The sequence below is a fragment of the Epinephelus lanceolatus genome, chromosome 20 (assembly GCF_041903045.1).
Source record: "Epinephelus lanceolatus isolate andai-2023 chromosome 20, ASM4190304v1, whole genome shotgun sequence".
Classification (NCBI taxonomy): domain Eukaryota; kingdom Metazoa; phylum Chordata; class Actinopteri; order Perciformes; family Serranidae; genus Epinephelus; species Epinephelus lanceolatus.
Window position 1 is genome coordinate 35,448,526 of NC_135753.1, and position 11,580 is coordinate 35,460,105.

General features: G+C 40.7%; 1 non-coding gene across 1 annotated transcript; it reads left to right on the forward strand.

Moving 5' to 3' along the window:
• Positions 1–3,988: 3,988 nt before the first annotated feature.
• On the forward strand, positions 3,989–4,060 carry trnaq-uug (transfer RNA glutamine (anticodon UUG)). The gene has a single exon. It is a non-coding gene; the product is annotated as a tRNA-Gln (tRNA).
• The last annotated feature ends 7,520 nt before the right edge of the window (positions 4,061–11,580 follow it).

Sequence of the window (11,580 nt, forward strand, 5' to 3'; positions counted from 1 at the left end):
CTGCTTCCTCTGACTCTTTATCCTCAGTATTCCTTACAACACTGTGTGTCTGTCCGTCTCGTTTTTGTCCTTTTTTTTATTAGAATTAGATCCATTTTTTGCCCTGTGCATGTCATGCTGGCTGGCGGAGCTATCGTAACCTGCAAGCCACCTGCACTGTGGTCAAGTGAGTGTGAGTTGTCAAAATGCCGTAACGTGCTGCATTGCCAGGTTTTGGTTCACCCCCTTTTAACTATTAATCATTAATTGAGATGAAAGGAGAAATATAATGCGGATGTTTGCATGTTTGTAGTGTAGTGTTCATTGTAAATTCATGTAGCACATTTTCAAAAATGTATTGGCTGTGTTACCATATTGTTATATAAGCTAACATGCGAGCCACCAATTAAAGCTTGACGATCTCTGAAATAAATGATCAAACTAGGAATGGTTTTGCCACACTTTGAAAGTATGGCGGTGTTGGTTGATGGTTCAGCCCATTCTCATTCCTGCCTCATCACATACTGTTGCTTTGTCAGTAATTTCAGCATCAGTAAAAAGGCATCTTTTGTGGCAGTATGATACACCACCAAATGGCATCAGTTTGTAATGTCGCTGGAAACTATGTAATATGAAGAGCTGAAGAGTTTCAGTAGGGTGGGCCGAAGGGGAGGGGAGGTTAAAAAAAACCAAACCTTTACAAGAGAGCTTGCTGTTTGCTTCCTGTGTGAATGTTAAGCCAAATCATGATGTTATTTTTTTTTCTAAGTCTAAATGTGGGCTTTTGTTGCAAAAATAAATTTGATGATGATGTAACATTGTTGAGTCTTCAACAGGAAGGCAATCTAGGCACTCCAAAAAATATGGAAAAAAAAAACGAAGAAGGAAATAATAAAAAGCCTTTATTGTAGTGGCTGAATCATTAAAAGACCCAACATTTTTCAACCACTGCAGGTCTTTGTCAGGGCTTTCACAGGCAAATAAATAGACAAAAAAATGAAAAACAGAACAAGTTCATAAAAACACAGTGACATTAGATGAGATACCACAAACAATACATAAATAAATATACACTTTTCTTAACCCATGGGCTGTGAGAAAAATGATGATACCTGTACAGAACAATGACAAATCACAAATCACAAAATAACATTAAGTCTATATCCTTATTGAGACCAGGACGCTTTAAAGGTAAATTTTGGTTTATTTCAACCCGTCTCCTATCGTCCTAAATTTGTTTCAAGTGACTAGTGACATAAAAATAATAGTTAGCATGTTAGCCGTTAGCCTAGATACAGCCGGGGCGCATAGTAGCGTCAGACCTGTTAAAACGTAAGTGAACGGGCAACCTTCAAGTGCAAAGTTAGTCCTGCAGACCTGCAGTGGTTGAAAAATGTTGGGACTTTTAATGATTCAGCCACTACAATAAAGGCTTTTTATTATTTCCTTCTTCGTTTTTTTTCCATATTTTTTGGAGTGCCTAGATTGCCTTCCTGTTGAAGACTCAACAATGTTACATCATCATCAAATTTATTTGTGCAACAAAAGCCCACATTTAGACTTAGTAAAAAAAATAACATCATGATTTGGCTTAACATTCACACAGGAAGCAAATAGCAAGCTCTCTTGTAAAGGTTTGGGTTTTTTTAACCTGTCCACCTCCCCTCCCCTTTGGCCCACCCTACTGTACTATTATTTTTATGTCACTAGTCACTTGAAACAAATTTAGGACGATAGGAGACAGGTTGAATTAAACCGAAATTTCCCTTTAAAGCATCCACTTGATGGATTCAAAAAGCTTCCCTTTCATTAAGTTTCTGTATTCTGTACAAACTCCCTTGAAGAAATACAATTTACGATTTCTCACATGTCTGCAAAAACACACAACTCTATAAACACAAGATAAAAGGCCGTAAAGATAAACTGTGTTTGCATACAAACTTTACATTTTGGAATTTGCTGCCCTAACTCACCACCAGCCTCCGTTGGTAAGCTGTGATATTTTAGTGGGAGAAGACCGCGGTAATGAGAGGAAATCATTTAAAAAATTTCGATTTCTCAGTAAAATAAGTGCTGGTTGGTAGATTAGATACAAACGGAATTAAACACAGTCTTCACGCTGCAACTCCACCAGTTTCTTCTCCTTTTCCACAGTACAAGAGAACCAAGACTTATTCAAGATCTCGCGCCTTCTCAGAGTCTCCTCCATGTTTACAGTCTACCAGTCTGTCACTGAACTTCAGTGTTTGCACGACCCAAGACAAAAAACTCAAGATAATATTGAACGTATGATTTTGATGGAACATCAAAAGGTAAAAGAAAAGATGACAGACTGGACTGAGTTTTATGACCACCTTGCACCAAATGATCAAGATGACGGGATTGCGCACTAACTGAGGTAAAACCACATCTACACTGGAAGCACTGCCAGCTGTCATGGCCACATATGATTCTGAACAGACGTGGATGTAAACTGCACCTGCATCATTACAGGTTGGCGGAGGCGATAATTCTAGTGCATTTAGAGCATTTAAAAAGTACAATATTGCCATTCATGCTCTGGGTAATTTTCCTTTTTTTATGGAAATGTAACTTTATGAGCAGCTGTGTTCAGATTGCAGTGTAGGTTCAAATCCCACTTCTGACAGCAGGAGGCAGTGCTTGTAACATGATAGTTGGAAAGCAGAGTGAGCAAAGATGTCATGCCTACAACAAAAGTGTACCTTGTACTGCAGAAGCATTTCACAGCTTTATTGCTGTTGTTGTACGCCCTTATACATGGTGATGTTATGTGAGAAGCGATTTCCATGTCATTGCAGAGGTTCCATGGTCTAACGGCTAGCATTCTGGACTCTGAACGGTTCAATGTCCTTTCTATCCACTATTTTTCTATGGTTTATACACAATTTGTATTTCTGTTGCGAGATTAATGGTTAGTAGGAACTCTTGAGGAAACAGTTGCTCAAGTTAAATAAGGACTATTGCTTCCTCAGTGCCCTGCCATGTTACTATATTGACTGTGTGTGTGTATAGGGGTGTGTGTGTGTGTGTGTGTGTGTGTATTTTGTGAAGCACTCTGTGCTGCATTTTTAATGTATGAAAAGTGCTTTATAAATAAAGTTTGATTTGATTTGTTCTCAGCATGTTCAATAAAGACAGTGGATAAACCAAGACGGTCCACTGCGAGTCAGTTTCCTGTATCAGTGTCACGTGGGGTTCACGACCACCACGCCCCTTTAGGAGACTAACAGCAGGTCCTGAGTCCATTGACTTCAGTGGGAGAAATGAACGTGATTACAGATTATGGCCGATTCTTTCGCCCCATAGACACGGAAGCAGATATTGGACCCATTTATCACAAGCCACGTATCTTCAGAACATTCTGACACCAAAACAGCAAATTTCAAACGGACAAATCAGGAGAAAATTTACTTTGTTCAAGACCTGTCTCTGTCTCAACAACACACTCTCTCGAGCTCTGGCAACAGGTATCTCCTCTCTGGTGCTGAAATCAGTGCAGTTTCACCAAAGATACTGGATTAAAAAATATTGTTTCCAGCGGATATCTTAGTTACAACATGATTGAGCTAGCAAAGCAGTTTTGTGTTGCTGTTTGTGGTATTTATTCAGTTTTGGAAAATCATCAGTGGCTGCAGCTGACAGGGACAGCTAACAGCAGCAGCAAAGCTAACGTCAGGACGTCATCTGTTAAAAGCCTCCCGTTGTCGGATACAACATGAAACTACTCCAGTTAGCTCAATCATGTTGTAAAAATATTTTTTTCACGGACTGTTTATTCAGTTAGCTTACAGCCAGTAAGGGTACACACATGTTGACAGAAGCGAGGTTGGGGATACTCATCTTTGACTGGGGTACGGGGGACAACGCCTACTTAGGAGACCGGAAATGTATACCATTTCATACAATGGGAGTATATTGTAGGTGGGCCATCTTGTAGTAATCCAGTATCTTTATGTTCAATTACAGAGATTTTTTCACAGCTTCTTGTGGTTCCATGGTGTAATGGTTAGCACTCTGGACTTTGAATCCAGTGATCCGAGTTCAAATCTCGGTGGAACCTGGTTGTATGTATAATTGCAGGTGCAGGATGTTTTATATCTCAGAAACATAAATATATCAGTCATAGCTAAATGAATACAGGCACAGTGGGAGTATAAAAGAACTCAGCACATTCACTTAGCATATAAAGCAGATCCAACAGTGTTCTGATCGACCAGTCTAATCGATCAAATTTTTATGTTTTACCGTTTTTTGGGTTACATGCATCCCATTGTTGTGAATGCAATAACTCAAGAACGCTTTAAGGAACGTTCTTCAAATTTGGCACAAATGCCAACTTCGACTTAAGAATTGGTGGTCAAACCTGACCTTGCTGAAATTGCTTGAAATGGTGTTTAGTGTAAGGCCAAATGCTATTAGTTGCAACACAATCAGATGTTGTATTGGAAGACCAGATATTGCACAGAAAAAAAAGAATGAAGTCGTTTTGCAGCTTCACTGTTACCTCATGTTGATAAAAATAATCATAATGGCATTACTTTTTAAAATGTATATGCTGTTGTAAATAAATAATTCTTCGCTGTTTGTTGGCGAACATGCACAGGGGCCACTGGGATAAATGTGCATAGCCACACCTTGTATGTAGGCCGTCTGTTAATGTTTGTTTGGGTCTTTATTTCGAACCTGCTGCCTGACAAGAATTAAATCAACCAATCATCTTGCTTGATGATGGCTTCATCTCTGGGCTCTTAGAAAATTTAACAAATATAAAATGTCCATAATTTAAAAATTCAGAATACAAAGAGCAATAACTGACCTTGTCTGCAGGTCAAAGTGTCTCGTCAGTGGTTTTTAAGACAATTCCTTTGGTAGCGAAAATGCTTTATGGGGATTTTTTTGTTGCAATACCACATATGGCCACTGGGACAAACTGGCAGCAGAGCTGTTGGTGGCACTGTTTCCAGTTGTCCTGTGACATCCATGGTTGGTACCTCTGTGAGCCTCTGCGACCCACAGTTACCCATAACACCCTGCTCTGCGTAGGAAACTTTATGGATGACGTAAGAGATGCCCTTTGAAGGAAGTGGCCCCTGAATGGGGACACAGAGGTCTGAAAGCTGGAGGGCTGAATCTGCATATCTTCCCCACATGAAGCAGTGCAAAGAGGATTCAGCCCGAGTCTCACACACACACACACACACACACACACACACACACACATACACACACCAGACCTGACCTGCAGTGAATTGGAACACTGACCACTGGGTCTCACACTCTGTCCTGAAACCCACACTTTGAAGGAGCTAGCCCTTGAAATCAGACACAGTTTTGTATATACACAGCAACTTCCAGCTCGCCTGTCATGTTCCATTTGCTGACAGTTCACTCAGTGAAAATGTCTGAGACCAAATGCTCGGTGTTGGTCCACATCAAGCATGTAAGGAGCAGTTTATTGTGATGTGCTTGTTTGGGACTTTTGGCGAGATGAAAAACATTGACATTCAAAGTCGAGTGCTACTAAATAAACCCTGACAGAAATGTGGCTCGCAGTCGTCGTCAAAGAGAACTCCACTGTGGTCCAAATGGAGTGTGAATGAAATGTGAACCAAATACACAGAAGGGACACAACACACACTATAGTTTATGTGCATAATATCACCACTCCCTCATGCTTGGAAAGCCTAGCATTACAAAATGAGGTCTGTAGTGAAGCTCATACTGCATACAGTGATTTCTTTCTTTTATCTGTTACCAGAAGAGGTGGGGAGAAAGGAGAGGGAAGGAACAGGAAGTGGCTGACATTTTGTCTTGGACGGTAAGCTCTGTGATGAAGGCCGATAATCATGTTGTAATTTCTGGAACCAATGAAACAAATGAAGGATGTCCTCACAATGGGAGCTGGTGCTCATTCATGTCATCATCCAGCCTGTTGGTGACATTAGCCCGCCCCCCTACCTTGGTCGTGAGGATATTGTGAACTGACCACAAGGGTCTGTTGTGGTTGTAGAGACAGGATGCTAAAGTGGACGAATCAAGTTGGACACCTTTGTGGTTCCTTACTTCCTGTTGGCTTCAATCATGCTCAACCTGCTTTACGGACTTTTGGTGAAGTGCTGTGATAAAGTTTTAAGTAGGCTGAAGTGTGAGCTGTAATGTTTTGCAGGAGACTGGTCCAAGTTGCTTTTATATTGAAGGATTAAATTAAGAAAAATGTTTAAACAAACAACAACAACAACAACAATAAAATAGAAGAGGTGTAGCGTGGAGCCCAAATAGGTTGGCGATGTAGCTAAACTTAGAGGGCCTGAAGATTTGCCCCGATGACTCACCTTCCAAATATCAAGCCACTTCAAAATCATGATACAGGCCGGGTTTGCTTTTAAATTGGCCGACTGAGCCAAATACAAATACGTGCAGCCTCCTCAAAACAGCCTATAAACAGAGTAACTTTATTTCTAGTCTATTTCTAAATTTTGTATACACTCTAAAAATAATCCGCTGGTTCAAAGATTTAGGTAGCAATTTGCATGCATCCTTTTCAGGAGCTCCAACTCTGGCATTATTGAGTCAGTTGTATGAGTCTTTTAAAATCTGACAAACTCAGTTTAATACAACTGAATACAAAGGTATTTATTTTAAGGTATTTATTCTAAGCATTATCCATTTTTTTTGATAAGTTGATAAATCTAATGACTATTTATTATTCCAAAGATTATTTTTATTATTCAGAAATACAAATCAGAAACTTAGAAAATTAGTCTCCATGTCATTGTTGTGTTATATCAATAATAATAATAGTACAAAGGAAATAATTATGATAATAATAATAATCATAGACCTTATGTCAGGGCCAGCCCTTGCATTTTTGGGGTCCTTGCCTTGTTTGACAGTTTGACGGCAGTTCCCGAGCAGTCACTGAATTGACTGACCAACACATTCTCACTGCGACCTCCTCACATATTAACATTTAGTCATGGACCCTCCACATCCAGTGCAAGGTACCCTGGGTGTGTTGGTTGTTGAAGTTCTTGGACGCCGTGTCAAGTTCTGCCTGTTACATGCATTGTCTTCCTTCAAAATACATTATCGTTTTAATACAGTCTCTTTCAAAATAAATGCACTAAGAAAAAAAAAAAAAAATAAATAAAAATAAATAAATAAATGCACTACGCCAGTACAACAAGGCAGATTCACGTTTTTTCCTTCAACAACACACACGTGGTTGGGTTAAGAAAAAAAGAAAAGGGTTTGGCTTTAACAATCTTACTTTAAGGAAACACTGGTCTCCTGGGTGAAAGTCAATGGATGTTGAACCCCTCCACCACCCCTCCTGCCCGTCCTATTCAAACATTCACTTTAACTTTCGTTTTTGTCCCTCTGCGTTTCCCCGACACTGCCAGGTGCTGTTAAACCATAACTGTGACCGCCGAAATTAAAGGACGGCAGTTCTCGTTGGTATGCGACACCAGAAGACACTGCCCAAGTGCCAGAATTCAACGACTTTGGAGTGAGACTGGGTTGGACTAACAGCTGCTTTAGAGACCCTTGACTCTGATTGGTTGATTTTGACCAAATGCAGTTAGGCCATTAGAAGTGCTACAAGGTAACAGAGCAGGAAGTAAAAATATATGGACAGTTTCAGCAAGTACGACAAAATGTATTGTGTATTTTGTGTTCTTTTTAAAAAAATAACCCCCAAATTCCACCAGATGCGTGTTGGTGATGTCTGCGCTCCGGAACGGCAGCGGAGCCAACACGTTTCAATTCTAGTCAATGTGTGTGCTTCCACCGGCTGCGGCTGTGCTGCATTCCGGCTCCGTCACAGCTGCGGCGCTCTGGAGCCCTCCGCAACAGATACGCAGGACTTCTATTTTTGCCGGACGCCGGAGCACAACGCAGCATTTCAGCACAGAGCAGATCGTGCAGGGCAGGAAGTCGTGCACAGAAACAAAATAAAACATCCGGTTAATTTTCAAAATAAAATACACAGTGTTCACGGCGGATCATATTTCCCTGCACCACACCTTGAAAACGTCATAATGGGCGGAGGCAGGCCTGAAGTCAACAGGTCAGAGGTTTTCAGACGTCATTTCACCCCGTTGACACCATGGACGAGGAGATGTTAATCATGGAGGTGCACCCAGATGTCTTCCTACTACTCCTCTGGTTTTGTGGTTCTGTTTATAGAAACTACATCTTGTTATATCGTGCATTATGCGTGAATTTGCGAGATCTCGTGGGTCCTCGTGACTCCCGCTATCTGCACAGCAAACGCAGCCGGTGGGTGTTGATGGACGGCGGAGCACGCAGCAGATAACCAGCGCAGCCGTTCTGCAACGGACACGCATCCAGTGGAATTCCGGCGTTAGAGTTACCAACTGTAGCTTCATGCTGAAATAGGAAAATAGGGAAATCCTGATCATGCTAGAATATTACATGTGCAGCATGTAAGTCGATCCATTTGGATCCTGGGTGATAATAAAGCCAGATCTGGTAATATTTTTTAAACAGTTTATTCAGAGTAATTGTTGCCTTGCTTACACAGATTGATTTTTATATACACCTGATGATTTCTGAGAGAAAAACTATTAATGAATCAGTTCAAGGAGGACTCAAGCAGACGGGTTCTAGGTTTAACAAAAAGGAGCTTTAATAAAGCCGATGAAAAACATCTAGAACAGACAGGAAACAGAAAGTCAAAATAAAAGAAACACAAAAACTAAACTGAAGACCAACCAAGGAAGAACTTAAGGAAGAGATCTAAAATGGAACACAAGCGACCAGGAAGTAACGACATCATGAAGACTGGAATGAGCGCGGGAATGAACGCAGACAAAGGGAAACACACATAGTCAGGTTCACTGTGTACAAAAATGTACTTTTGTGGGAATTTTTTGGGGATTTGTTGACCTATACATTTTTGGAATCTGCAGACCTTGGGGAATCCAAAAACCAATGTTGCCACTTGCACAGACACCTGTATGGCGGCCATTTTGGAATTTCAAAATGGCCGCCATAAAATACAGAATTTCAGCTACCTTGGCCTCTAAACAACCTAAAAACTCAATTAAACATGCCAATCTTATGTTTTCTTGGTCAAGGAATCCAATGGTGACTTCAAAAGTATGCTCAGAATCGTGCTGTGGCACCCCCTAGGGGTGGGAAAGAAAATTGTGGCACCCCCAAGAAGTGGAAAAGGAAATTGTTACTCTAATCCCCTTAATGACCCCATGTCAGAAGTCCGGGGACAAAATACTTAAAATTTCTGCACATGATTATATAAACAATGACAAAGGTAAATTAAAACTATAATCCATACATAAATGTGATATACATTTATTACACCATAGGCTGGTAACAGTCGGGACTCGGTCGGCACAGAAAACTCAAAACCCAAAAACTCAAAAACTCTCAATATAAAATTCTTTACAAGGGGGCTGAGGGGCTAACCCAGTGTAAGTCCAGATCTGGAGAGTGAGTCCTAGGACGGGTCTGTTGTCTCTCAGCGATGAGTCCAATCATATGGGATTGAGTGTGGAGACACTGGAATTGCTGGCAATGGTCTTGGATAAAAGAAGAAACTGGATATTAATGAATGGCTGGTAAATAGAGACAGGGAATGTTCACTTTAACTAGAAAAAAAACTCATGCAAGAAATCAGAGATGGGGACTCGAGTCACTGTGACTTGGACTCGAGTCGACTCGAGTCACTGTTTTGATGACTTGTGACTTGACTTTTCAAAAAATAAAAGACTTGAGACTTGACTCGGACTTGGAAGTTAAAGACTCGGGACTTGACTTGAGACACGATGACTTGAATGACTTGAGTGTTATTCAGATCATGTTTTCAGTTTGAATATAAAATTAATGAATTAATTTAAAAAATAACGTTGATTACCCGGTAGAAGCGCAGGCTGAGGCTTGTTTTTTAATTTATTTGCTAACATTAACCCCAGAAAATGTGAGCGAACATTCCGACCGGTTCATCACAAGACCGGCTGTACGTTTTATGAACGAGCAACACAGGGTTAAATGAGCTAAATGGGTGATTTTGGCTGCTGCCTTGGTTAGTGTGTGTGTGTGTGTGTGTGTGTGTGTGTGTGTGCACGTGCATGGGGGTCGTCCCTGCAAAGTAAACATTGCAGCGATGAAGTCTGAAACACATACAGATGTTTCTGATGCTCTATAACAGGTCTATTCTTTCAGATTTTTATATGTTTGCCTTTTTTTTCTTGGCAACTAAAATATTTCAAACACTGTTGGCAGAAGTGATCTTGTTTAGATTTAAAGCCATCAATAAATAATTTTATGAAGTTATTTCTGTTTTGTTTGATTCCATGATGTATTTTACTGAATATCAGTAATTACAATGCAAATCCAAATTATTGTCATATTTTTTAAACAGGTTGGACACATTGACCAATGATGTTTACTGACAGTTACTTATATCTTGTCTTTTCACTTTATTAAGACCAGATTCTGCGGGTAAAATTACAATGATAAGGTGACTTGACTTGGACTTGACTTGACTTGACTTATTACAGGACTTGACTTGATAGTAGCCATGTTGGAGTAGGTCAAAAGGTTTTTGCCACATCACAGTGGCTTGGCACCACACCCTACTTTGGACCCGGACTCGTTCAATATGTTCTGCAAGGGCATCGACTGTGGGAGGCAGCTTGCTGCTTTCAGCCAGGTGCTTGCAGAAGAGATGCCACCTTTGGTCTATAATGTTTTTTATATCAATGCCTTTCGAGCAGGACACTGAACACACAAACTTTTCCAGCGCATCTTTTACTTCCTGTTGCACGTCGCCTTCGTCAGAGAGTTTCACCAGGGCGGAGAAGATGTCCTTGTCAGCCTTCATGTACTGTTGAAACCATCTAGTTTTGCTGATTCTGGAGAATCTCCCAACATTGTCAGCTCCAGTGAATGCATGGAATGCTGGTAATGCTCCTGCCTTCTCTTGTCCCAGTGCCTTCCAGATTGGTTCAATCTCCACAGTACCCGATGCCATATGTATCGCACTGTTTCTACAGACAACTGGTCCAGCTGTTAAGCAATATTGACATTGTTTGTCTAAAATATCAAAAAATGGTTAACTTACAAGAGCGTGGTATTCTTGCATTCACCACAGGCAGAGGAATGGAAAGGGGTCCTCAGGGATATCGCAGACGATGCTTTTTCCTGATTTAATGGGGTTTATGAATTGCTTGATTTTTGATATAAATGTCTATTTTCTATGCGGGACATGGTTTGTCCCAACTCTCAAGAATCAGTGATGTATGTGACTTAAGGGGGCAGTAAGAAGTGTAGCGATTTTCTTTCCCACCCCTAGGGGGCACCACAGCACGATTCTGAGCATAATTTTGAAGTCACCATTGGATTCCTTGACCAAGAAAACATATGATTGGCATGTTTAATTGAGTTTTTAGGTTGTTTAGAGGCCAAGGTAGCTGAAATTCTGTATTTTATGGCGGCCATTTTGAAATTCCAAAATGGCCGCCATACAGGTGTCTGTGCAAGTGGCAACATTGGTTTTTGGATTCCCCAAGGTCTGCAGATTCCAAAAATGTA